Source organism: Balaenoptera borealis (assembly GCF_965194805.1).
Source record: "Balaenoptera borealis genome assembly, chromosome: 19".
In the NCBI taxonomy this organism is placed as follows: domain Eukaryota; kingdom Metazoa; phylum Chordata; class Mammalia; order Artiodactyla; family Balaenopteridae; genus Balaenoptera; species Balaenoptera borealis.
This window is the reverse complement of record NC_138878.1, coordinates 43856924-43884641: the sequence shown is the minus strand read 5'-3', so window position 1 is coordinate 43884641 and position 27718 is coordinate 43856924.

Here is a 27718-nt window from a genome sequence, read left to right as displayed (position 1 = left end):
GGCCAATGGTTTCCAAAATCAAACCACAGTCATATTCCCAGGCCACATGGTTCCAGAATCAAACCTCAGTCATGTTCCCAGTCCACAGGATTCCAGAACCAAGCTTTCAGTCAGGTTCCCAGGGCACAGTATTCCATAATCTAAACAGATGTCATGTTCCCAGGCCGCAGGATTCCAGAATCACGCCTCAGTCATGTTCCCAGGCCACAGGGTTCCAGAATCAAACCAATGTCAAATTCCTAGGCCATGGGTTTCCAGTACCAAGCCACAGTCATGTTTCCTGGGCACAGGATTCCAGAATCTCGCCTCAGTCATGTTCCCTGGCCACAGGGTTAAAGAATCAAACCAATGTCAAGTTCCCAAGCCATGGGTTTCAAGTATCAGGTCGCAGTCATGTTTCCAGGGTACAGGGTTCTACAATCAAACCTCAGTCATGTTGCCAGTCCACAGGTTTCTGCCATCAAACCTCAGTCAAGTTCCCAGGCCACAGATTTCCAGAATCAAAGCTCAGTCATATTCCCAGGACACATGGTTCCAGAATCAAACCTCAGTCATGTTCGCAGGCCACAGGATTCCACAATCAAACCACAGTCATGTTCCCAGGAGAAAGGTGTCCAGAAGCAAACCTCAGTCATGTTCCCAGGGAACAGGGTTCCAGAAACAAACCTCAGTCATGTTGCCAGGCCACAGGTTTCCACCATCAAACCTCAGACATATTCCCAAGCCACAGGGTTCCAGAATCAAACCGTTCTCATGTTCCCAGGCCACAGGGTTCCAGAATCCACTGATGACATGTTCCCCGGCCACAGGGTTCCAGAATCCACTGATGTCATGTTCCCAGGCCACAGGATTCCAGAATAAAACCTCAGTCAAGTTCCCTGTCCACAGGGTTCCAGAACCAAGCCTCAGTCAGGTTCCCAGGGCCCAGTATTCCACAGTCTAAACAGATGTCATGTTCCCAGGGCACAGCATTCCAGAATCACGCCTCAGTCTTGTTCCTGGCCACAGGGTTCCAGAATCAAACCAATGTCAAGTTCCCAGGCCATGGGTTTCAAGTATCAGGTCTCAGTCATGTTTCCAGGGTACAGGGTTCTACAATCAAACCTCAGTCATGTTGCCAGTCCACAGATTTCTGCCATCAAACCTCAGTCAAGTTCCCAGGCCACAGATTTCCAGAATCAAACTTCAGTCATATTCCCAGGTCACACTTTTCCAGAATCACGCCTCAGTCATGTTCCTAGGCCACAGCGTTCCAGAATCAAACCAATGTCAAACTCCTAGGCCATGGGTTTCCACTACCAGGCCACAGTCATGTTTCCAGGGCCCAGGGTTCTACAATCAAACCTCAGTCATGTTGCCAGTCCACAGGTTTCTGCCATCAAACCTCAGTCAAGTTCCCAGGCCAAAGATTTCCAATATCAAACCTCAGTCATATTCGCAGGACACATGGTTCCAGAATCAAACCTCAGTCATGTTTGCAGGACCCATGATTCTACAATCAGAACACAGTCATGTTCCCAGCACAAAGGTGTCCAGAATCAAACCTCAGTCATGTTCCCAGGGAACAGGGTTCCAGAAACAAACCTCAGTCATGTTGCCAAGCCACAGGTTTCCACCATCAAACCTCAGACATGTTCCCAGGCCACAGGGTTGCAGAATCAAACCGTTCTCATGTTCCCAGGCCACAGGGTTCCAGAATCCACTGATGTCATGTTCCCAGGCCACAGGGTTCGAGAAACAATCCTCAGTTATTTTCGCAGGCTACAGGGTTCCAGAATAAAACCTCAGTCATGTTCCCAGTCCATAGGGTACCAAAACCAAGCCTCAGTCAGATTCCCAGGGCCCAGTATTCCACAATCTAAACAGATGTCATGTTCCCAGGCAACAGGATTCCAGAATCACGCCTCAGTCTTGTTCCTGGCCACAGGGTTCCAGAATCAAACCAATGTCAAATTCCCAGGCCATGGGTTTCAAGTATCAGGTCGCAGTCATGTTTCCAGGGCACAGGGTTCTACAATCAAACCTCAGTCATGTTGCCAGTCCACAGATTTCTGCCATCAAACCTCAGTCAAGTTCCCAGGCCACAGATTTCCAGAATCAAACCTCAGTCATATTCCCAGGCCACACTTTTCTAGAATCACGCCTCAGTCATGTTACCAGGCCACCGGGTTCCAGAAACAATCCTCAGTTATATTCCCAGGCTACAGGGTTCCAGAATAAAACCTCAGTCATGTTCCCGGTCCACAGGGTTCCAGAATCAAACCAATGTCAATTTCCCAGGCCATGCGTTTCAAGTATCAGGTCGCAGTCATGTTTCCAGAGCACAGGGTTCAACAATCAAACCTCAGTAATATTGCCAGTCCACAGATTTCTGCCATCAAACCTCAGTCAAGTTCCCAGGCCACAGATTTCCAGAATCAAACCTCAGTCATATTCCCAGGCCACAGTTTTCCAGAATCACGCCTCAGTCATGTTCCCTGGCCACAGGGATCCAGAATCAAACCTCAGTCATGTTGCCAGGCCATAGGGTACCACCATCAAACCTCAGTCATATTCCCAGACCACAGGTTTCCACAATCAAACCGATTTCATGTTCCCAGGCAACAGGGTACCAGAATCCAAAGTGATGTCATGTTCCCAGGCCCCAGGATTCCTCAATCTAACATCAGTCATGTTCACAGGCCCATGGTTTCCAAAATCAAACCACAGTCATATTCCCAGGCCACATGGTTCCAGAATCAAACCTCAGTCATGTTCCCAGTCCACAGGATTCCAGAACCAAGCTTTCAGTCAGGTTCCCAGGGCACAGTATTCCATAATCTAAACAGATGTCATGTTCCCAGGCCGCAGGATTCCAGAATCACGCCTCAGTCATGTTCCCAGGCCACAGGGTTCCAGAATCAAACCAATGTCAAATTCCTAGGCCATGGGTTTCCAGTACCAAGCCACAGTCATGTTTCCTGGGCACAGGATTCCAGAATCTCGCCTCAGTCATGTTCCCTGGCCACAGGGTTAAAGAATCAAACCAATGTCAAGTTCCCAAGCCATGGGTTTCAAGTATCAGGTCTCAGTCATGTTTCCAGGGTACAGGGTTCTACAATCAAACCTCAGTCATGTTGCCAGTCCACAGGTTTCTGCCATCAAACCTCAGTCAAGTTCCCAGGCCACAGATTTCCAGAATCAAAGCTCAGTCATATTCCCAGGACACATGGTTCCAGAATCAAACCTCAGTCATGTTCGCAGGCCACAGGATTCCACAATCAAACCACAGTCATGTTCCCAGGAGAAAGGTGTCCAGAAGCAAACCTCAGTCATGTTCCCAGGGAACAGGGTTCCAGAAACAAACCTCAGTCATGTTGCCAGGCCACAGGTTTCCACCATCAAACCTCAGACATATTCCCAAGCCACAGGGTTCCAGAATCAAACCGTTCTCATGTTCCCAGGCCACAGGGTTCCAGAATCCACTGATGACATGTTCCCCGGCCACAGGGTTCCAGAATCCACTGATGTCATGTTCCCAGGCCACAGGATTCCAGACTAAAACCTCAGTCAAGTTCCCTGTCCACAGGGTTCCAGAACCAAGCCTCAGTCAGGTTCCCAGGGCCCAGTATTCCACAGTCTAAACAGATGTCATGTTCCCAGGGCACAGCATTCCAGAATCACGCCTCAGTCTTGTTCCTGGCCACAGGGTTCCAGAATCAAACCAATGTCAAGTTCCCAGGCCATGGGTTTCAAGTATCAGGTCGCAGTCATGTTTCCAGGGTACAGGGTTCTACAATCAAACCTCAGTCATGTTGCCAGTCCACAGATTTCTGCCATCAAACCTCAGTCAAGTTCCCAGGCCACAGATTTCCAGAATCAAACTTCAGTCATATTCCCAGGTCACACTTTTCCAGAATCACGCCTCAGTCATGTTCCTAGGCCACAGCGTTCCAGAATCAAACCAATGTCAAACTCCTAGGCCATGGGTTTCCACTACCAGGCCACAGTCATGTTTCCAGGGCACAGGGTTCTACAATCAAACCTCAGTCATTTTGCCAGTCAACAGGTTTCTGCCATCAAACCTCAGTCAAGTTCCCAGGCCAAAGATTTCCAATATCAAACCTCAGTCATATTCGCAGGACACATGGTTCCAGAATCAAACCTCAGTCATGTTTGCAGGACCCATGATTCTACAATCAGAACACAGTCATGTTCCCAGCACAAAGGTGTCCAGAATCAAACCTCAGTCATGTTCCCAGGGAACAGGGTTCCAGAAACAAACCTCAGTCATGTTGCCAAGCCACAGGTTTCCACCATCAAACCTCAGACATGTTCCCAGGCCACAGGGTTCCAGAATCAAACCGTTCTCATGTTCCCAGGCCACAGGGTTCCAGAATCCACTGATGTCATGTTCCCAGGCCACAGGGTTCGAGAAACAATCCTCAGTTATTTTCGCAGGCTACAGGGTTCCAGAATAAAACCTCAGTCATGTTCCCAGTCCATAGGGTACCAAAACCAAGCCTCAGTCAGATTCCCAGGGCCCAGTATTCCACAATCTAAACAGATGTCATGTTCCCAGGCAACAGGATTCCAGAATCACGCCTCAGTCTTGTTCCTGGCCACAGGGTTCCAGAATCAAACCAATGTCAAATTCCCAGGCCATGGGTTTCAAGTATCAGGTCGCAGTCATGTTTCCAGGGCACAGGGTTCTACAATCAAACCTCAGTCATGTTGCCAGTCCACAGATTTCTGCCATCAAACCTCAGTCAAGTTCCCAGGCCACAGATTTCCAGAATCAAACCTCAGTCATATTCCCAGGCCACACTTTTCCAGAATCACGCCTCAGTCATGTTACCAGGCCACCGGGTTCCAGAAACAATCCTCAGTTATATTCCCAGGCTACAGGGTTCCAGAATAAAAACTCAGTCATGTTCCCGGTCCACAGGGTTCCAGAATCAAACCAATGTCAATTTCCCAGGCCATGCGTTTCAAGTATCAGGTCGCAGTCATGTTTCCAGAGCACAGGGTTCAACAGTCAAACCTCAGTAATGTTGCCAGTCCACAGATTTCTGCCATCAAACCTCAGTCAAGTTCCCAGGCCACAGATTTCCAGAATCAAACCTCAGTCATATTCCCAGGCCACAGTTTTCCAGAATCACGCCTCAGTCATGTTCCCTGGCCACAGGGATCCAGAATCAAACCTCAGTCATGTTGCCAGGCCATAGGGTACCACCATCAAACCTCAGTCATATTCCCAGACCACAGGTTTCCACAATCAAACCGATTTCATGTTCCCAGGCAACAGGGTACCAGAATCCAAAGTGATGTCATGTTCCCAGGCCCCAGGATTCCTCAATCTAACATCAGTCATGTTCACAGGCCCATGGTTTCCAAAATCAAACCACAGTCATATTCCCAGGCCACATGGTTCCAGAATCAAACCTCAGTCATGTTCCCAGTCCACAGGATTCCAGAACCAAGCTTTCAGTCAGGTTCCCAGGGCACAGTATTCCATAATCTAAACAGATGTCATGTTCCCAGGCCGCAGGATTCCAGAATCACGCCTCAGTCATGTTCCCAGGCCACAGGGTTCCAGAATCAAACCAATGTCAAATTCCTAGGCCATGGGTTTCCAGTACCAAGCCACAGTCATGTTTCCTGGGCACAGGATTCCAGAATCTCGCCTCAGTCATGTTCCCTGGCCACAGGGTTAAAGAATCAAACCAATGTCAAGTTCCCAAGCCATGGGTTTCAAGTATCAGGTCGCAGTCATGTTTCCAGGGCACAGGGTTCTACAATCAAACCTCAGTCATGTTGCCAGTCCACAGGTTTCTGCCATCAAACCTCAGTCAAGTTCCCAGGCCACAGATTTCCAGAATCAAAGCTCAGTCATATTCCCAGGACACATGGTTCCAGAATCAAACCTCAGTCATGTTTGCAGGCCACAGGATTCCACAATCAAACCACAGTCATGTTCCCAGGAGAAAGGTGTCCAGAAGCAAACCTCAGGCATGTTCCCAGGGAACAGGGTTCCAGAAACAAACCTCAGTCATGTTGCCAGGCCACAGGTTTCCACCATCAAACCTCAGACATATTCCCAAGCCACAGGGTTCCAGAATCAAACCGTTCTCATGTTCCCAGGCCACAGGGTTCCAGAATCCACTGATGACATGTTCCCCGGCCACAGGGTTCCAGAATCCACTGATGTCATGTTCCCAGGCCACAGGATTCCAGAATAAAACCTCAGTCAAGTTCCCTGTCCACAGGGTTCCAGAACCAAGCCTCAGTCAGGTTCCCAGGGCCCAGTATTCCACAGTCTAAACAGATGTCATGTTCCCAGGGCACAGCATTCCAGAATCACGCCTCAGTCTTGTTCCTGGCCACAGGGTTCCAGAATCAAACCAATGTCAAGTTCCCAGGCCATGGGTTTCAAGTATCAGGTCTCAGTCATGTTTCCAGGGTACAGGGTTCTACAATCAAACCTCAGTCATGTTGCCAGTCCACAGATTTCTGCCATCAAACCTCAGTCAAGTTCCCAGGCCACAGATTTCCAGAATCAAACCTCAGTCATATTCCCAGGCCACACTTTTCCAGAATCACGCCTCAGTCATGTTCCCAGGCCACAGCGTTCCAGAATCAAACCAATGTCAAACTCCTAGGCCATGGGTTTCCACTACCAGGCCACAGTCATGTTTCCAGGGCACAGGGTTCTACAATCAAACCTCAGTCATGTTGCCAGTCCACAGGTTTCTGCCATCAAACCTCAGTCAAGTTCCCAGGCCAAAGATTTCCAATATCAAACCTCAGTCATATTCGCAGGACACATGGTTCCAGAATCAAACCTCAGTCATGTTTGCAGGACCCATGATTCTACAATCAGAACACAGTCATGTTCCCAGCACAAAGGTGTCCAGAATCAAACCTCAGTCATGTTCCCAGGGAACAGGGTTCCAGAAACAAACCTCAGTCATGTTGCCAAGCCACAGGTTTCCACCATCAAACCTCAGACATGTTCCCAGGCCACAGGGTTCCAGAATCAAACCGTTCTCATGTTCCCAGGCCACAGGGTTCCAGAATCCACTGATGTCATGTTCCCAGGCCACAGGGTTCGAGAAACAATCCTCAGTTATTTTCGCAGGCTACAGGGTTCCAGAATAAAACCTCAGTCATGTTCCCAGTCCACAGGGTACCAAAACCAAGCCTCAGTCAGATTCCCAGGGCCCAGTATTCCACAATCTAAACAGATGTCATGTTCCCAGGCAACAGGATTCCAGAATCACACCTCAGTCTTGTTCCTGGCCACAGGGTTCCAGAATCAAACCAATGTCAAATTCCCAGGCCATGGGTTTCAAGTATCAGGTCGCAGTCATGTTTCCAGGGCACAGGGTTCTACAATCAAACCTCAGTCATGTTGCCAGTCCACAGATTTCTGCCATCAAACCTCAGTCAAGTTCCCAGGCCACAGATTTCCAGAATCAAACCTCAGTCATATTCCCAGGCCACACTTTTCCAGAATCACGCCTCAGTCATGTTACCAGGCCACCGGGTTCCAGAAACAATCCTCAGTTATATTCCCAGGCTACAGGGTTCCAGAATAAAAACTCAGTCATGTTCCCGGTCCACAGGGTTCCAGAATCAAACCAATGTCAATTTCCCAGGCCATGCGTTTCAAGTATCAGGTCGCAGTCATGTTTCCAGAGCACAGGGTTCAACAATCAAACCTCAGTAATGTTGCCAGTCCACAGATTTCTGCCATCAAACCTCAGTCAAGTTCCCAGGCCACAGATTTCCAGAATCAAACCTCAGTCATATTCCCAGGCCACAGTTTTCCAGAATCACGCCTCAGTCATGTTCCCTGGCCACAGGGATCCAGAATCAAACCTCAGTCATGTTGCCAGGCCATAGGGTACCACCATCAAACCTCAGTCATATTCCCAGACCACAGGTTTCCACAATCAAACCGATTTCATGTTCCCAGGCAACAGGGTACCAGAATCCAAAGTGATGTCATGTTCCCAGGCCCCAGGATTCCTCAATCTAACATCAGTCATGTTCACAGGCCAATGGTTTCCAAAATCAAACCACAGTCATATTCCCAGGCCACATGGTTCCAGAATCAAACCTCAGTCATGTTCCCAGTCCACAGGATTCCAGAACCAAGCTTTCAGTCAGGTTCCCAGGGCACAGTATTCCATAATCTAAACAGATGTCATGTTCCCAGGCCGCAGGATTCCAGAATCACGCCTCAGTCATGTTCCCAGGCCACAGGGTTCCAGAATCAAACCAATGTCAAATTCCTAGGCCATGGGTTTCCAGTACCAAGCCACAGTCATGTTTCCTGGGCACAGGATTCCAGAATCTCGCCTCAGTCATGTTCCCTGGCCACAGGGTTCCAGAATCAAACCAATGTCAAGTTCCCAAGCCATGGGTTTCAAGTATCAGGTCGCAGTCATGTTTCCAGGGTACAGGGTTCTACAATCAAACCTCAGTCATGTTGCCAGTCCACAGGTTTCTGCCATCAAACCTCAGTCAAGTTCCCAGGCCACAGATTTCCAGAATCAAAGCTCAGTCATATTCCCAGGACACATGGTTCCAGAATCAAACCTCAGTCATGTTCGCAGGCCACAGGATTCCACAATCAAACCACAGTCATGTTCCCAGGAGAAAGGTGTCCAGAAGCAAACCTCAGTCATGTTCCCAGGGAACAGGGTTCCAGAAACAAACCTCAGTCATGTTGCCAGGCCACAGGTTTCCACCATCAAACCTCAGACATATTCCCAAGCCACAGGGTTCCAGAATCAAACCGTTCTCATGTTCCCAGGCCACAGGGTTCCAGAATCCACTGATGACATGTTCCCCGGCCACAGGGTTCCAGAATCCACTGATGTCATGTTCCCAGGCCACAGGATTCCAGAATAAAACCTCAGTCAAGTTCCCTGTCCACAGGGTTCCAGAACCAAGCCTCAGTCAGGTTCCCAGGGCCCAGTATTCCACAATCTAAACAGATGTCATGTTCCCAGGGCACAGCATTCCAGAATCACGCCTCAGTCTTGTTCCTGGCCACAGGGTTCCAGAATCAAACCAATGTCAAGTTCCCAGGCCATGGGTTTCAAGTATCAGGTCTCAGTCATGTTTCCAGGGTACAGGGTTCTACAATCAAATCTCAGTCATGTTGCCAGTCCACAGATTTCTGCCATCAAACCTCAGTCAAGTTCCCAGGCCACAGATTTCCAGAATCAAACTTAAGTCATATTCCCAGGCCACACTTTTCCAGAATCACGCCTCAGTCATGTTCCTAGGCCACAGCGTTCCAGAATCAAACCAATGTCATACTCCTAGGCCATGGGTTTCCACTACCAGGCCACAGTCATGTTTCCAGGGCACAGGGTTCTACAATCAAACCTCAGTCATTTTGCCAGTCCACAGGTTTCTGCCATCAAACCTCAGTCAAATTCCCAGGCCAAAGATTTCCAATATCAAACCTCAGTCATATTCGCAGGACACATGGTTCCAGAATCAAACCTCAGTCATGTTTGCAGGACCCATGATTCTACAATCAGAACACAGTCATGTTCCCAGCACAAAGGTGTCCAGAATCAAACCTCAGTCATGTTCCCAGGGAACAGGGTTCCAGAAACAAACCTCAGTCATGTTGCCAAGCCACAGGTTTCCACCATCAAACCTCAGACATATTCCCAGGCCACAGGGTTCCAGAATCAAACCGTTCTCATGTTCCCAGGCCACAGGGTTCCAGAATCCACTGATGTCATGTTCCCAGGCCACAGGGTTCGAGAAACAATCCTCAGTTATTTTCGCAGGCTACAGGGTTCCAGAATAAAACCTCAGTCATGTTCCCAGTCCATAGGGTACCAAAACCAAGCCTCAGTCAGATTCCCAGGGCCCAGTATTCCACAATCTAAACAGATGTCATGTTCCCAGGCAACAGGATTCCAGAATCACGCCTCAGTCTTGTTCCTGGCCACAGGGTTCCAGAATCAAACCAATGTCAAATTCCCAGCCCATGGGTTTCAAGTATCAGGTCGCAGTCATGTTTCCAGGGCACAGGGTTCTACAATCAAACCTCAGTAATGTTGCCAGTCCACAGATTTCTGCCATCAAACCTCAGTCAAGTTCCCAGGCCACAGATTTCCAGAATCAAACCTCAGTCATATTCCCAGGCCACACTTTTCCAGAATCACGCCTCAGTCATGTTACCAGGCCACCGGGTTCCAGAAACAATCCTCAGTTATATTCCCAGGCGACAGGGTTCCAGAATAAAACCTCAGTCATGTTCCCAGTCCACAGGGTTCCAGAATCAAACCAATGTCAATTTCCCAGGCCATGCGTTTCAAGTATCAGGTCGCAGTCATGTTTCCAGAGCACAGGATTCAACAATCAAACCTCAGTAATGTTGCCAGTCCACAGATTTCTGCCATCAAACCTCAGTCAAGTACCCAGGCCACAGATTTCCAGAATCAAACCTCAGTCATATTCCCAGGCCACAGTTTTCCAGAATCACGCCTCAGTCATGTTCCCTGGCCACAGGGATCCAGAATCAAACCTCAGTCATGTTGCCAGGCCATAGGGTACCACCATCAAACCTCAGTCATATTCCCAGACCACAGGTTTCCACAATCAAACCGATTTCATGTTCCCAGGCAACAGGGTACCAGAATCCAAAGTGATGTCATGTTCCCAGGCCCCAGGATTCCTCAATCTAACATCAGTCATGTTCACAGGCCAATGGTTTCCAAAATCAAACCACAGTCATATTCCCAGGCCACATGGTTCCAGAATCAAACCTCAGTCATGTTCCCAGTCCACAGGATTCCAGAACCAAGCTTTCAGTCAGGTTCCCAGGGCACAGTATTCCATAATCTAAACAGATGTCATGTTCCCAGGCCGCAGGATTCCAGAATCACGCCTCAGTCATATTCCAAGGCCACAGGGTTCCAGAATCAAACCAATGTCAAATTCCTAGGCCATGGGTTTCCAGTACCAAGCCACAGTCAGGTTTCCTGGGCACAGGATTCCAGAATCTCGCCTCAGTCATGTTCCCTGGCCACAGGGTTAAAGAATCAAACCAATGTCAAGTTCCCAAGCCATGGGTTTCAAGTATCAGGTCGCAGTCATGTTTCCAGGGTACAGGGTTCTACAATCAAACCTCAGTCATGTTGCCAGTCCACAGGTTTCTGCCATCAAACCTCAGTCAAGTTCCCAGGCCACAGATTTCCAGAATCAAAGCTCAGTCATATTCCCAGGACACATGGTTCCAGAATCAAACCTCAGTCATGTTCGCAGGCCACAGGATTCCACAATCAAACCACAGTCATGTTCCCAGGAGAAAGGTGTCCAGAAGCAAACCTCAGTCATGTTCCCAGGGAACAGGGTTCCAGAAACAAACCTCAGTCATGTTGCCAGGCCACAGGTTTCCACCATCAAACCTCAGACATATTCCCAAGCCACAGGGTTCCAGAATCAAACCGTTCTCATGTTCCCAGGCCACAGGGTTCCAGAATGCACTGATGACATGTTCCCCGGCCACAGGGTTCCAGAATCCACTGATGTCATGTTCCCAGGCCACAGGATTCCAGAATAAAACCTCAGTCAAGTTCCCTGTCCACAGGGTTCCAGAACCAAGCCTCAGTCAGGTTCCCAGGGCCCAGTATTCCACAATCTAAACAGATGTCATGTTCCCAGGGCACAGCATTCCAGAATCACGCCTCAGTCTTGTTCCTGGCCACAGGGTTCCAGAATCAAACCAATGTCAAGTTCCCAGGCCATGGGTTTCAAGTATCAGGTCTCAGTCATGTTTCCAGGGTACAGGGTTCTACAATCAAATCTCAGTCATGTTGCCAGTCCACAGATTTCTGCCATCAAACCTCAGTCAAGTTCCCAGGCCACAGATTTCCAGAATCAAACTTAAGTCATATTCCCAGGCCACACTTTTCCAGAATCACGCCTCAGTCATGTTCCTAGGCCACAGCGTTCCAGAATCAAACCAATGTCATACTCCTAGGCCATGGGTTTCCACTACCAGGCCACAGTCATGTTTCCAGGGCACAGGGTTCTACAATCAAACCTCAGTCATGTTGCCAGTCCACAGGTTTCTGCCATCAAACCTCAGTCAAGTTCCCAGGCCAAAGATTTCCAATATCAAACCTCAGTCATATTCGCAGGACACATGGTTCCAGAATCAAACCTCAGTCATGTTTGCAGGACCCATGATTCTACAATCAGAACACAGTCATGTTCCCAGCACAAAGGTGTCCAGAATCAAACCTCAGTCATGTTCCCAGGGAACAGGGTTCCAGAAACAAACCTCAGTCATGTTGCCAAGCCACAGGTTTCCACCATCAAACCTCAGACATATTCCCAGGCCACAGGGTTCCAGAATCAAACCGTTCTCATGTTCCCAGGCCACAGGGTTCCAGAATCCACTGATGTCATGTTCCCAGGCCACAGGGTTCGAGAAACAATCCTCAGTTATTTTCGCAGGCTACAGGGTTCCAGAATAAAACCTCAGTCATGTTCCCAGTCCATAGGGTACCAAAACCAAGCCTCAGTCAGATTCCCAGGGCCCAGTATTCCACAATCTAAACAGATGTCATGTTCCCAGGCAACAGGATTCCAGAATCACGCCTCAGTCTTGTTCCTGGCCACAGGGTTCCAGAATCAAACCAATGTCAAATTCCCAGCCCATGGGTTTCAAGTATCAGGTCGCAGTCATGTTTCCAGGGCACAGGGTTCTACAATCAAACCTCAGTAATGTTGCCAGTCCACAGATTTCTGCCATCAAACCTCAGTCAAGTTCCCAGGCCACAGATTTCCAGAATCAAACCTCAGTCATATTCCCAGGCCACACTTTTCCAGAATCACGCCTCAGTCATGTTACCAGGCCACCGGGTTCCAGAAACAATCCTCAGTTATATTCCCAGGCGACAGGGTTCCAGAATAAAACCTCAGTCATGTTCCCAGTCCACAGGGTTCCAGAATCAAACCAATGTCAATTTCCCAGGCCATGCGTTTCAAGTATCAGGTCGCAGTCATGTTTCCAGAGCACAGGATTCAACAATCAAACCTCAGTAATGTTGCCAGTCCACAGATTTCTGCCATCAAACCTCAGTCAAGTACCCAGGCCACAGATTTCCAGAATCAAACCTCAGTCATATTCCCAGGCCACAGTTTTCCAGAATCACGCCTCAGTCATGTTCCCTGGCCACAGGGATCCAGAATCAAACCTCAGTCATGTTGCCAGGCCATAGGGTACCACCATCAAACCTCAGTCATATTCCCAGACCACAGGTTTCCACAATCAAACCGATTTCATGTTCCCAGGCAACAGGGTACCAGAATCCAAAGTGATGTCATGTTCCCAGGCCCCAGGATTCCTCAATCTAACATCAGTCATGTTCACAGGCCAATGGTTTCCAAAATCAAACCACAGTCATATTCCCAGGCCACATGGTTCCAGAATCAAACCTCAGTCATGTTCCCAGTCCACAGGATTCCAGAACCAAGCTTTCAGTCAGGTTCCCAGGGCACAGTATTCCATAATCTAAACAGATGTCATGTTCCCAGGCCGCAGGATTCCAGAATCACGCCTCAGTCATATTCCAAGGCCACAGGGTTCCAGAATCAAACCAATGTCAAATTCCTAGGCCATGGGTTTCCAGTACCAAGCCACAGTCATGTTTCCTGGGCACAGGATTCCAGAATCTCGCCTCAGTCATGTTCCCTGGCCACAGGGTTAAAGAATCAAACCAATGTCAAGTTCCCAAGCCATGGGTTTCAAGTATCAGGTCGCAGTCATGTTTCCAGGGTACAGGGTTCTACAATCAAACCTCAGTCATGTTGCCAGTCCACAGGTTTCTGCCATCAAACCTCAGTCAAGTTCCCAGGCCACAGATTTCCAGAATCAAAGCTCAGTCATATTCCCAGGACACATGGTTCCAGAATCAAACCTCAGTCATGTTCGCAGGCCACAGGATTCCACAATCAAACCACAGTCATGTTCCCAGGAGAAAGGTGTCCAGAAGCAAACCTCAGTCATGTTCCCAGGGAACAGGGTTCCAGAAACAAACCTCAGTCATGTTGCCAGGCCACAGGTTTCCACCATCAAACCTCAGACATATTCCCAAGCCACAGGGTTCCAGAATCAAACCGTTCTCATGTTCCCAGGCCACAGGGTTCCAGAATGCACTGATGACATGTTCCCCGGCCACAGGGTTCCAGAATCCACTGATGTCATGTTCCCAGGCCACAGGATTCCAGAATAAAACCTCAGTCAAGTTCCCTGTCCACAGGGTTCCAGAACCAAGCCTCAGTCAGGTTCCCAGGGCCCAGTATTCCACAATCTAAACAGATGTCATGTTCCCAGGGCACAGCATTCCAGAATCACGCCTCAGTCTTGTTCCTGGCCACAGGGTTCCAGAATCAAACCAATGTCAAGTTCCCAGGCCATGGGTTTCAAGTATCAGGTCTCAGTCATGTTTCCAGGGTACAGGGTTCTACAATCAAATCTCAGTCATGTTGCCAGTCCACAGATTTCTGCCATCAAACCTCAGTCAAGTTCCCAGGCCACAGATTTCCAGAATCAAACTTAAGTCATATTCCCAGGCCACACTTTTCCAGAATCACGCCTCAGTCATGTTCCTAGGCCACAGCGTTCCAGAATCAAACCAATGTCATACTCCTAGGCCATGGGTTTCCACTACCAGGCCACAGTCATGTTTCCAGGGCACAGGGTTCTACAATCAAACCTCAGTCATGTTGCCAGTCCACAGGTTTCTGCCATCAAACCTCAGTCAAGTTCCCAGGCCAAAGATTTCCAATATCAAACCTCAGTCATATTCGCAGGACACATGGTTCCAGAATCAAACCTCAGTCATGTTTGCAGGACCCATGATTCTACAATCAGAACACAGTCATGTTCCCAGCACAAAGGTGTCCAGAATCAAACCTCAGTCATGTTCCCAGGGAACAGGGTTCCAGAAACAAACCTCATTCATTTTGCCAAGCCACAGGTTTCCACCATCAAACCTCAGACATATTCCCAGGCCACAGGGTTCCAGAATCAAACCGTTCTCATGTTCCCAGGCCACAGGGTTCCAGAATCCACTGATGTCATGTTCCCAGGACACAGGGTTCGAGAAACAATCCTCAGTTATTTTCGCAGGCTACAGGGTTCCAGAATAAAACCTCAGTCATGTTCCCAGTCCATAGGGTACCAAAACCAAGCCTCAGTCAGATTCCCAGGGCCCAGTATTCCACAATCTAAACAGATGTCATGTTCCCAGGCAACAGGATTCCAGAATCACACCTCAGTCTTGTTCCTGGCCACAGGGTTCCAGAATCAAACCAATGTCAAATTCCCAGCCCATGGGTTTCAAGTATCAGGTCGCAGTCATGTTTCCAGGGCACAGGGTTCTACAATCAAACCTCAGTAATGTTGCCAGTCCACAGATTTCTGCCATCAAACCTCAGTCAAGTTCCCAGGCCACAGATTTCCAGAATCAAACCTCAGTCATATTCCCAGGCCACACTTTTCCAGAATCACGCCTCAGTCATGTTACCAGGCCACCGGGTTCCAGAAACAATCCTCAGTTATATTCCCAGGCGACAGGGTTCCAGAATAAAACCTCAGTCATGTTCCCAGTCCACAGGGTTCCAGAATCAAACCAATGTCAATTTCCCAGGCCATGCGTTTCAAGTATCAGGTCGCAGTCATGTTTCCAGAGCACAGGATTCAACAATCAAACCTCAGTAATGTTGCCAGTCCACAGATTTCTGCCATCAAACCTCAGTCAAGTTCCCAGGCCACAGATTTCCAGAATCAAACCTCAGTCATATTCCCAGGCCACAGTTTTCCAGAATCACGCCTCAGTCATGTTCCCTGGCCACAGGGATCCAGAATCAAACCTCAGTCATGTTGCCAGGCCATAGGGTACCACCATCAAACCTCAGTCATATTCCCAGACCACAGGTTTCCACAATCAAACCGATTTCATGTTCCCAGGCAACAGGGTACCAGAATCCAAAGTGATGTCATGTTCCCAGGCCCCAGGATTCCTCAATCTAACATCAGTCATGTTCACAGGCCCATGGTTTCCAAAATCAAACCACAGTCATATTCCCAGGCCACATGGTTCCAGAATCAAACCTCAGTCATGTTCCCAGTCCACAGGATTCCAGAACCAAGCTTTCAGTCAGGTTCCCAGGGCACAGTATTCCATAATCTAAACAGATGTCATGTTCCCAGGCCGCAGGATTCCAGAATCACGCCTCAGTCATATTCCAAGGCCACAGGGTTCCAGAATCAAACCAATGTCAAATTCCTAGGCCATGGGTTTCCAGTACCAAGCCACAGTCATGTTTCCTGGGCACAGGATTCCAGAATCTCGCCTCAGTCATGTTCCCTGGCCACAGGGTTAAAGAATCAAACCAATGTCAAGTTCCCAAGCCATGGGTTTCAAGTATCAGGTCGCAGTCATGTTTCCAGGGTACAGGGTTCTACAATCAAACCTCAGTCATGTTGCCAGTCCACAGGTTTCTGCCATCAAACCTCAGTCAAGTTCCCAGGCCACAGATTTCCAGAATCAAAGCTCAGTCATATTCCCAGGACACATGGTTCCAGAATCAAACCTCAGTCATGTTCGCAGGCCACAGGATTCCACAATCAAACCACAGTCATGTTCCCAGGAGAAAGGTGTCCAGAAGCAAACCTCAGTCATGTTCCCAGGGAACAGGGTTCCAGAAACAAACCTCAGTCATGTTGCCAGGCCACAGGTTTCCACCATCAAACCTCAGACATATTCCCAAGCCACAGGGTTCCAGAATCAAACCGTTCTCATGTTCCCAGGCCACAGGGTTCCAGAATGCACTGATGACATGTTCCCAGGCCACAGGATTCCAGAATAAAACCTCAGTCAAGTTCCCTGTCCACAGGGTTCCAGAACCAAGCCTCAGTCAGGTTCCCAGGGCCCAGTATTCCACAATCTAAACAGATGTCATGTTCCCAGGGCACAGCATTCCAGAATCACGCCTCAGTCTTGTTCCTGGCCACAGGGTTCCAGAATCAAACCAATGTCAAGTTCCCAGGCCATGGGTTTCAAGTATCAGGTCGCAGTCATGTTTCCAGGGCACAGGGTTCTACAATCAAACCTCAGTCATGTTGCCAGTCCACAGATTTCTGCCATCAAACCTCAGTCAAGTTCCCAGGCCACAGATTTCCAGAATCAAACTTCAGTCATATTCCCAGGCCACACTTTTCCAGAATCACGCCTCAGTCATGTTCCCAGGCCACAGCGTTCCAGAATCAAACCAATGTCAAACTCCTAGGCCATGGGTTTCCACTACCAGGCCACAGTCATGTTTCCAGGGCACAGGGTTCTACAATCAAACCTCAGTCATGTTGCCAGTCCACAGGTTTCTGCCATCAAACCTCAGTCAAGTTCCCAGGCCACAGATTTCCAGAGTCAAACCTCAGTCATATTCCCAGGCCACAGTTTTCCAGAATCACGCCTCAGTCATGTTCCCTGGCCCCAGGGATCCAGAATCAAACCTCAGTCATGTTGCCAGGCCATAGGATACCACCATCAAACCTCAGTCATATTCCCAGACCACAGGTTTCCACAATCAAACCGATTTCATGTTCCCAGGCAACAGGGTACCAGAATCCAAAGTGATGTCATGTTCCCAGGCCCCAGGATCCCTCAATCTAACATCAGTCATGTTCACAGGCCAATGGTTTCCAAAATCAAACCACAGTCATATTCCCAGGCCACATGGTTCCAGAATCAAACCTCAGTCATGTTCCCAGTCCACAGGATTCCAGAACCAAGCTTTCAGTCAGGTTCCCAGGGCACAGTATTCCATAATCTAAACAGATGTCATGTTCCCAGGCCGCAGGATTCCAGAATCACGCCTCAGTCATGTTCCCAGGCCACAGGGTTCCAGAATCAAACCAATGTCAAATTCCTAGGCCATGGGTTTCCAGTACCAAGCCACAGTCATGTTTCCTGGGCACAGGATTCCAGAATCTCGCCTCAGTCATGTTCCCTGGCCACAGGGTTCCAGAATCAAACCAATGTCAAGTTCCCAAGCCATGGGTTTCAAGTATCAGGTCGCAGTCATGTTTCCAGGGTACAGGGTTCTACAATCAAACCTCAGTCATGTTGCCAGTCCACAGATTTCTGCCATCAAACCTCAGTCAAGTTCCCAGGCCACAGATTTCCAGAATCAAACTTCAGTCATATTCCCAGGCCACACTTTTCCAGAATCACGCCTCAGTCATGTTCCTAGGCCACAGCGTTCCGGAATCAAACCAATGTCAAACTCCTAGGCCTTGGGTTTCCACTACCAGGCCACAGTCATGTTTCCAGGGCACAGGGTTCTACAATCAAACCTCAGTCATGTTGCCAGTCCACAGGTTTCTGCCATCAAACCTCAGTCAAGTTCCCAGGCCAAAGATTTCCAATATCAAACCTCAGTCATATTCGCAGGACACATGGTTCCAGAATCAAACCTCAGTCATGTTTGCAGGACCCATGATTCTACAATCAGAACACAGTCATGTTCCCAGCACAAAGGTGTCCAGAATCAAACCTCAGTCATGTTCCCAGGGAACAGGGTTCCAGAAACAAACCTCAGTCATGTTGCCAAGCCACAGGTTTCCACCATCAAACCTCAGACATGTTCCCAGGCCACAGGGTTCCAGAATCAAACCGTTCTCATGTTCCCAGGCCACAGGGTTCCAGAATCCACTGATGTCATGTTCCCAGGCCATAGGGTTCGAGAAACAATCCTCAGTTATTTTCGCAGGCTACAGGGTTCCAGAATAAAACCTCAGTCATGTTCCCAGTCCACAGGGTACCAAAACCAAGCCTCAGTCAGATTCCCAGGGCCCAGTATTCCACAATCTAAACAGATGTCATGTTCCCAGGCAACAGGATTCCAGAATCACGCCTCAGTCTTGTTCCTGGCCACAGGGTTCCAGAATCAAACCAATGTCAAATTCCCAGGCCATGGGTTTCAAGTATCAGGTCGCAGTCATGTTTCCAGGGCACAGGGTTCTACAATCAAACCTCAGTCATGTTGCCAGTCCACAGATTTCTGCCATCAAACCTCAGTCAAATTCCCAGGCCACAGATTTCCAGAATCAAACCTCAGTCATATTCCCAGGCCACACTTTTCCAGAATCACGCCTCAGTCATGTTACCAGGCCACCGGGTTCCAGAAACAATCCTCAGTTATATTCCCAGGCTACAGGGTTCCAGAATAAAAACTCAGTCATGTTCCCGGTCCACAGGGTTCCAGAATCAAACCAATGTCAATTTCCCAGGCCATGCGTTTCAAGTATCAGGTCGCAGTCATGTTTCCAGAGCACAGGGTTCAACAGTCAAACCTCAGTAATGTTGCCAGTCCACAGATTTCTGCCATCAAACCTCAGTCAAGTTCCCAGGCCACAGATTTCCAGAATCAAACCTCAGTCATATTCCCAGGCCACAGTTTTCCAGAATCACGCCTCAGTCATGTTCCCTGGCCACAGGGATCCAGAATCAAACCTCAGTCATGTTGCCAGGCCATAGGGTACCACCATCAAACCTCAGTCATATTCCCAGACCACAGGTTTCCACAATCAAACCGATTTCATGTTCCCAGGCAACAGGGTACCAGAATCCAAAGTGATGTCATGTTCCCAGGCCCCAGGATTCCTCAATCTAACATCAGTCATGTTCACAGGCCAATGGTTTCCAAAATCAAACCACAGTCATATTCCCAGGCCACATGGTTCCAGAATCAAACCTCAGTCATGTTCCCAGTCCACAGGATTCCAGAACCAAGCTTTCAGTCAGGTTCCCAGGGCACAGTATTCCATAATCTAAACAGATGTCATGTTCCCAGGCCGCAGGATTCCAGAATCACGCCTCAGTCATGTTCCAAGGCCACAGGGTTCCAGAATCAGACCAATGTCAAATTCCTAGGCCATGGGTTTCCAGTACCAAGCCACAGTCATGTTTCCTGGGCACAGGATTCCAGAATCTCGCCTCAGTCATGTTCCCTGGCCACAGGGTTAAAGAATCAAACCAATGTCAAGTTCCCAAGCCATGGGTTTCAAGTATCAGGTCGCAGTCATGTTTCCAGGGCACAGGGTTCTACAATCAAACCTCAGTCATGTTGCCAGTCCACAGGTTTCTGCCATCAAACCTCAGTCAAGTTCCCAGGCCACAGATTTCCAGAATCAAAGCTCAGTCATATTCCCAGGACACATGGTTCCAGAATCAAACCTCAGTCATGTTCGCAGGCCACAGGATTCCACAATCAAACCACAGTCATGTTCCCAGGAGAAAGGTGTCCAGAAGCAAACCTCAGTCATGTTCCCAGGGAACAGGGTTCCAGAAACAAACCTCAGTCATGTTGCCAGGCCACAGGTTTCCACCATCAAACCTCAGACATATTCCCAAGCCACAGGGTTCCAGAATCAAACCGTTCTCATGTTCCCAGGCCACAGGGTTCCAGAATCCACTGATGTCATGTTCCCCGGCCACAGGGTTCCAGAATCCACTGATGTCATGTTCCCAGGCCACAGGATTCCAGAATAAAACCTCAGTCAAGTTCCCTGTCCACAGGGTTCCAGAACCAAGCCTCAGTCAGGTTCCCAGTGCCCAGAATTCCACAATCTAAACAGATCTCATGTTCCCAGGGCACAGCATTCCAGAATCACGCCTCAGTCTTGTTCCTGGCCACAGGGTTCCAGAATCAAACCAATGTCAAGTTCCCAGGCCATGGGTTTCAAGTATCAGGTCTCAGTCATGTTTCCAGGGCACAGGGTTCTACAATCAAACCTCAGTAATGTTGCCAGTCCACAGATTTCTGCCATCAAACCTCAGTCAAGTTCCCAGGCCACAGATATCCAGAATCAAATCTCAGTCACATTCCCAGGCCACACTTTTCCAGAATCACGCCAGAGTCATGGTCCCAGGCCACAGGGTTCCAGCAACAATCCTCAGTTATATTCCCAGGCTACAGGGTTCCAGAATCAAACCTCAGTCATGTTCCCAGTCCACAGGATTCCAGAACCAAGCTTTCAGTCAGGTTCCCAGGGCACAGTATTCCATAATCTAAACAGATGTCATGTTCCCAGGCCGCAGGATTCCAGAATCACGACTCAGTCATATTCCCAGGCCACAGGGTTCCAGAATCAAACCAATGTCAAATTCCTAGGCCATGGGTTTCCAGTACCAAGCCACAGTCATGTTTCCTGGGCACAGGATTCCAGAATCTCGCCTCAGTCATGTTCCCTGGCCACAGGGTTCCAGAATCAAACCAATGTCAAGTTCCCAAGCCATGGGTTTCAAGTATCAGGTCGCAGTCATGTTTCCAGGGCACAGGGTTCTACATCAAACCTCAGTCATGTTGCCAGTCCACAGGTTTCTGCCATGAAACCTCAGTCAAGTTCCCAGGCCACAGATTTCCAGAATCAAAGCTCAGTCATATTCCCAGGACGCATGGTTCCAGAATCAAACCTCAGTCATGTTCGCAGGCCACAGGATTCCACAATCAAACCACAGTCATGTTCCCAGGACAAAGGTGTCCAGAAGCAAACCTCAGTCATGTTCCCAGGGAACAGGGTTCCAGAAACAAACCTCAGTCATGTTGCCAGGCCACAGGTTTCCACCATCAAACCTCAGACATATTCCCAAGCCACAGGGTTCCAGAATCAAACCGTTCTCATGTTCCCAGGCCACAGGGTTCCAGAATCCACTGATGACATGTTCCCCGGCCACAGGGTTCCAGAATCCACTGATGTCATGTTCCCAGGCCACAGGATTCCAGAATAAAACCTCAGTCAAGTTCCCTGTCCACAGGGTTCCAGAACCAAGCCTCAGTCAGGTTCCCAGGGCCCAGTATTCCACAATCTAAACAGATGTCATGTTCCCAGGGCACAGCATTCCAGAATCACGCCTCAGTCTTGTTCCGGGCCACAGGGTTCCAGAATCAAACCAATGTCAAGTTCCCAGGCCATGGGTTTCAAGTATCAGGTCGCAGTCATGTTTCCAGGGTACAGGGTTCTACAATCAAACCTCAGTCATGTTGCCAGTCCACAGATTTCTGCCATCAAACCTCAGTCAAGTTCCCAGGCCACAGATTTCCAGAATCAAACTTCAGTCATATTCCCAGGCCACACTTTTCCAGAATCACGCCTCAGTCATGTTCCTAGGCCACAGCGTTCCAGAATCAAACCAATGTCAAACTCCTAGGCCATGGGTTTCCACTACCAGGCCACAGTCATGTTTCCAGGGCACAGGGTTCTACAATCAAACCTCAGTCATGTTGCCAGTCCACAGGTTTCTGCCATCAAACCTCAGTCAAGTTCCCAGGCCAAAGATTTCCAATATCAAACCTCAGTCATATTCGCAGGACACATGGTTTCAGAATCAAACCTCAGTCATGTTTGCAGGACCCATGATTCTACAATCAGAACACAGTCATGTTCCCAGCACAAAGGTGTCCAGAATCAAACCTCAGTCATGTTCCCAGGGAACAGGGTTCCAGAAACAAACCTCAGTCATGTTGCCAAGCCACAGGTTTCCACCATCAAACCTCAGACATGTTCCCAGGCCACAGGGTTGCAGAATCAAACCGTTCTCATGTTCCCAGGCCACAGGGTTCCAGAATCCACTGATGTCATGTTCCCAGGCCACAGGGTTCGAGAAACAATCCTCAGTTATTTTCGCAGGCTACAGGGTTCCAGAATAAAACCTCAGTCATGTTCCCAGTCCACAGGGTACCAAAACCAAGCCTCAGTCAGATTCCCAGGGCCCAGTATTCCACAATCTAAACAGATGTCATGTTCCCAGGCAACAGGATTCCAGAATCACGCCTCAGTCATGTTCCCAGGCCACAGGGTTCCAGAATCAAACCAATGTCAAATTCCTAGGCCATGGGTTTCCAGTACCAAGCCACAGTCATGTTTCCTGGGCACAGGATTCCAGAATCTCGCCTCAGTCATGTTCCCTGGCCACAGGGTTAAAGAATCAAACCAATGTCAAGTTCCCAAGCCATGGGTTTCAAGTATCAGGTCGCAGTCATGTTTCCAGGGTACAGGGTTCTACAATCAAACCTCAGTCATGTTGCCAGTCCACAGGTTTCTGCCATCAAACCTCAGTCAAGTTCCCAGGCCACAGATTTCCAGAATCAAACCTCAGTCATATTCCCAGGCCACACTTTTCCAGAATCACGCCTCAGTCATGTTACCAGGCCACCGGGTTCCAGAAACAATCCTCAGTTATATTCCCAGGCTACAGGGTTCCAGAATAAAACCTCAGTCATGTTCCCGGTCCACAGGGTTCCAGAATCAAACCAATGTCAATTTCCCAGGCCATGCGTTTCAAGTATCAGGTCGCAGTCATGTTTCCAGAGCACAGGGTTCAACAATCAAACCTCAGTAATGTTGCCAGTCCACAGATTTCTGCCATCAAACCTCAGTCAAGTTCCCAGGCCACAGATTTCCAGAATCAAACCTCAGTCATATTCCCAGGCCACAGTTTTCCAGAATCACGCCTCAGTCATGTTCTCTGGCCACAGGGATCCAGAATCAAACCTCAGTCATGTTGCCAGGCCATAGGGTACCACCATCAAACCTCAGTCATATTCCCAGACCACAGGTTTCCACAATCAAACCGATTTCATGTTCCCAGGCAACAGGGTACCAGAATCCAAAGTGATGTCATGTTCCCAGGCCCCAGGATTCCTCAATCTAACATCAGTCATGTTCACAGGCCAATGGTTTCCAAAATCAAACCACAGTCATATTCCCAGGCCACATGGTTCCAGAATCAAACCTCAGTCATGTTCCCAGTCCACAGGATTCCAGAACCAAGCTTTCAGTCAGGTTCCCAGGGCACAGTATTCCATAATCTAAACAGATGTCATGTTCCCAGGCCGCAGGATTCCAGAATCACGCCTCAGTCATGTTCCCAGGCCACAGGGTTCCAGAATCAAACCAATGTCAAATTCCTAGGCCATGGGTTTCCAGTACCAAGCCACAGTCATGTTTCCTGGGCACAGGATTCCAGAATCTCGCCTCAGTCATGTTCCCTGGCCACAGGGTTAAAGAATCAAACCAATGTCAAGTTCCCAAGCCATGGGTTTCAAGTATCAGGTCTCAGTCATGTTTCCAGGGTACAGGGTTCTACAATCAAACCTCAGTCATGTTGCCAGTCCACAGGTTTCTGCCATCAAACGTCAGTCAAGTTCCCAGGCCACAGATTTCCAGAATCAAAGCTCAGTCATATTCCCAGGACACATGGTTCTAGAATCAAACCTCAGTCATGTTCGCAGGCCACAGGATTCCACAATCAAACCACAGTCATGTTCCCAGGAGAAAGGTGTCCAGAAGCAAACCTCAGTCATGTTCCCAGGGAACAGGGTTCCAGAAACAAACCTCAGTCATGTTGCCAGGCCACAGGTTTCCACCATCAAACCTCAGACATATTCCCAAGCCACAGGGTTCCAGAACCAAACCGTTCTCATGTTCCCAGGCCACAGGGTTCCAGAATCCACTGATGACATGTTCCCCGGCCACAGGGTTCCAGAATCCACTGATGTCATGTTCCCAGGCCACAGGATTCCAGAATAAAACCTCAGTCAAGTTCCCTGTCCACAGGGTTCCAGAACCAAGCCTCAGTCAGGATCCCAGGGCCCAGTATTCCACAATCTAAACAGATGCCATGTTCCCAGGGCACAGCATTCCAGAATCACGCCTCAGTCTTGTTCCTGGCCACAGCGTTCCAGAATCAAACCAATGTCAAACTCCTAGGCCATGGGTTTCCACTACCAGGCCACAGTCATGTTTCCAGGGCACAGGGTTCTACAATCAAACCTCAGTCATGTTGCCAGTCCACAGGTTTCTGCCATCAATCCTCAGTCAAGTTCCCAGGCCAAAGATTTCCAAAATCAAACCACAGTCATATTCCCAGGCCACATGGTTCCAGAATCAAACCTCAGTCAAGTTCCCAGGCCACAGATTTCCAGAATCAAACCTCAGTCATATTCCCAGGCCACACTTTTCCAGAATCACGCCTCAATCATGTTCCCAGGCCACAGGGTTCCAGCAACAATCCTCAGTTATATTCCCAGGCTACAGGGTTCCAGAATAAAACCTCAGTCATGTTCCCAGTCCACAGGGTTCCAGAATCAAACCAATGTCAATTTCCCAGGCCATGCGTTTCAAGTATCAGGTCTCAGTCATGTTTCCATAGCACAGGGTTCTACAATCAAACCTAAGTAATGTAGCCAGTCCACAGATTTCTGCCATCAAACCTCAGTCAAGTTCCCAGGCCACAGATTTCCAGAATCAAACTTCAGTCATATTCCCAGGCCACACTTTTCCAGAATCACGCCTCAGTCATGTTCCCAGGCCACAGCGTTCTAGAATCAAACCAATGTCAAACTCCTAGGCCATGGGTTTCCACTACCAGGCCACAGTCATGTTTCCAGGGCACAGGGTTCTACAATCAAACCTCAGTCATGTTGCCAGTCCACAGGTTTCTGCCATCAAACCTCAGTCAAGTTCCCAGGCCAAAGATTTCCAATATCAAACCTCAGTCATATTCGCAGGACACATGGTTCCAGAATCAAACCTCAGTCATGTTTGCAGGACCCATGATTCTACAATCAGAACACAGTCATGTTCCCAGCACAAAGGTGTCCAGAATCAAACCTCAGTCATGTTCCCAGGGAACAGGGTTCCAGAAACAAACCTCAGTCATGTTGCCAAGCCACAGGTTTCCACCATCAAACCTCAGACATGTTCCCAGGCCACAGGGTTCCAGAATCAAACCGTTCTCATGTTCCCAGGCCACAGGGTTCCAGAATCCACTGATGTCATGTTCCCAGGACACAGGGTTCGAGAAACAATCCTCAGTTATTTTCGCAGGCTACAGGGTTCCAGAATAAAACCTCAGTCATGTTCCCAGTCCACAGGGTACCAAAACCAAGCCTCAGTCAGATTCCCAGGGCCCAGTATTCCACAATCTAAACAGATGTCATGTTCCCAGGCAACAGGATTCCAGAATCACACCTCAGTCTTGTTCCTGGCCACAGGGTTCCAGAATCAAACCAATGTCAAATTCCCAGGCCATGGGTTTCAAGTATCAGGTCGCAGTCATGTTTCCAGGGCACAGGGTTCTACAATCAAACCTCAGTAATGTTGCCAGTCCACAGATTTCTGCCATCAAACCTCAGTCAAGTTCCCAGGCCACAGATTTCCAGAATCAAACCTCAGTCATATTCCCAAGCCACAGTTTTCCAGAATCACGCCTCAGTCATGTTCCCTGGCCACAGGGATCCAGAATCAAACCTCAGTCATGTTGCCAGGCCATAGGGTACCACCATCAAACCTCAGTCATATTCCCAGACCACAGGTTTCCACAATCAAACCGATTTCATGTTCCCAGGCAACAGGGTACCAGAATCCAAAGTGATGTCATGTTCCTAGGCCCCAGGATTCCTCAATCTAACATCAGTCATGTTCACAGGCCAATGGTTTCCAAAATCAAACCACAGTCATATTCCCAGGCCACATGGTTCCAGAATCAAACCTCAGTCATGTTCCCAGTCCACAGGATTCCAGAACCAAGCTTTCAGTCAGGTTCCCAGGGCACAGTATTCCATAATCTAAACAGATGTCATGTTCCCAGGCCGCAGGATTCCAGAATCACGCCTCAGTCATGTTCCCAGGCCACAGGGTTCCAGAATCAAACCAATGTCAAATTCCTAGGCCATGGGTTTCCAGTACCAAGCCACAGTCATGTTTCCTGGGCACAGGATTCCAGAATCTCGCCTCAGTCATGTTCCCTGGCCACAGGGTTAAAGAATCAAACCAATGTCAAGTTCCCAAGCCATGGGTTTCAAGTATCAGGTCTCAGTCATGTTTCCAGGGTACAGGGTTCTACAATCAAACCTCAGTCATGTTGCCAGTCCACAGGTTTCTGCCATCAAACCTCAGTCAAGTTCCCAGGCCACAGATTTCCAGAATCAAAGCTCAGTCATATTCCCAGGACACATGGTTCCAGAATCAAACCTCAGTCATGTTCGCAGGCCACAGGACTCCACAATCAAACCACAGTCATGTTCCCAGGAGAAAGGTGTCCAGAAGCAAACCTCAGTCATGTTCCCAGGGAACAGGGTTCCAGAAACAAACCTCAGTCATGTTGCCAGGCCACAGGTTTCCACCATCAAACCTCAGACATATTCCCAAGCCACAGGGTTCCAGAATCAAACCGTTCTCATGTTCCCAGGCCACAGGGTTCCAGAATCCACTGATGACATGTTCCCCGGCCACAGGGTTCCAGAATCCACTGATGTCATGTTCCCAGGCCACAGGATTCCAGAATAAAACCTCAGTCAAGTTCCCTGTCCACAGGGTTCCAGAACCAAGCCTCAGTCAGGTTCCCAGGGCCCAGTATTCCACAATCTAAACAGATGTCATGTTCCCAGGGCACAGCATTCCAGAATCACGCCTCAGTCTTGTTCCTGGCCACAGGGTTCCAGAATCAAACCAATGTCAAGTTCCCAGGCCATGGGTTTCAAGTATCAGGTCTCAGTCATGTTTCCAGGGTACAGGGTTCTACAATCAAATCTCAGTCATGTTGCCAGTCCACAGATTTCTGCCATCAAACCTCAGTCAAGTTCCCAGGCCACAGATTTCCAGAATCAAACTTAAGTCATA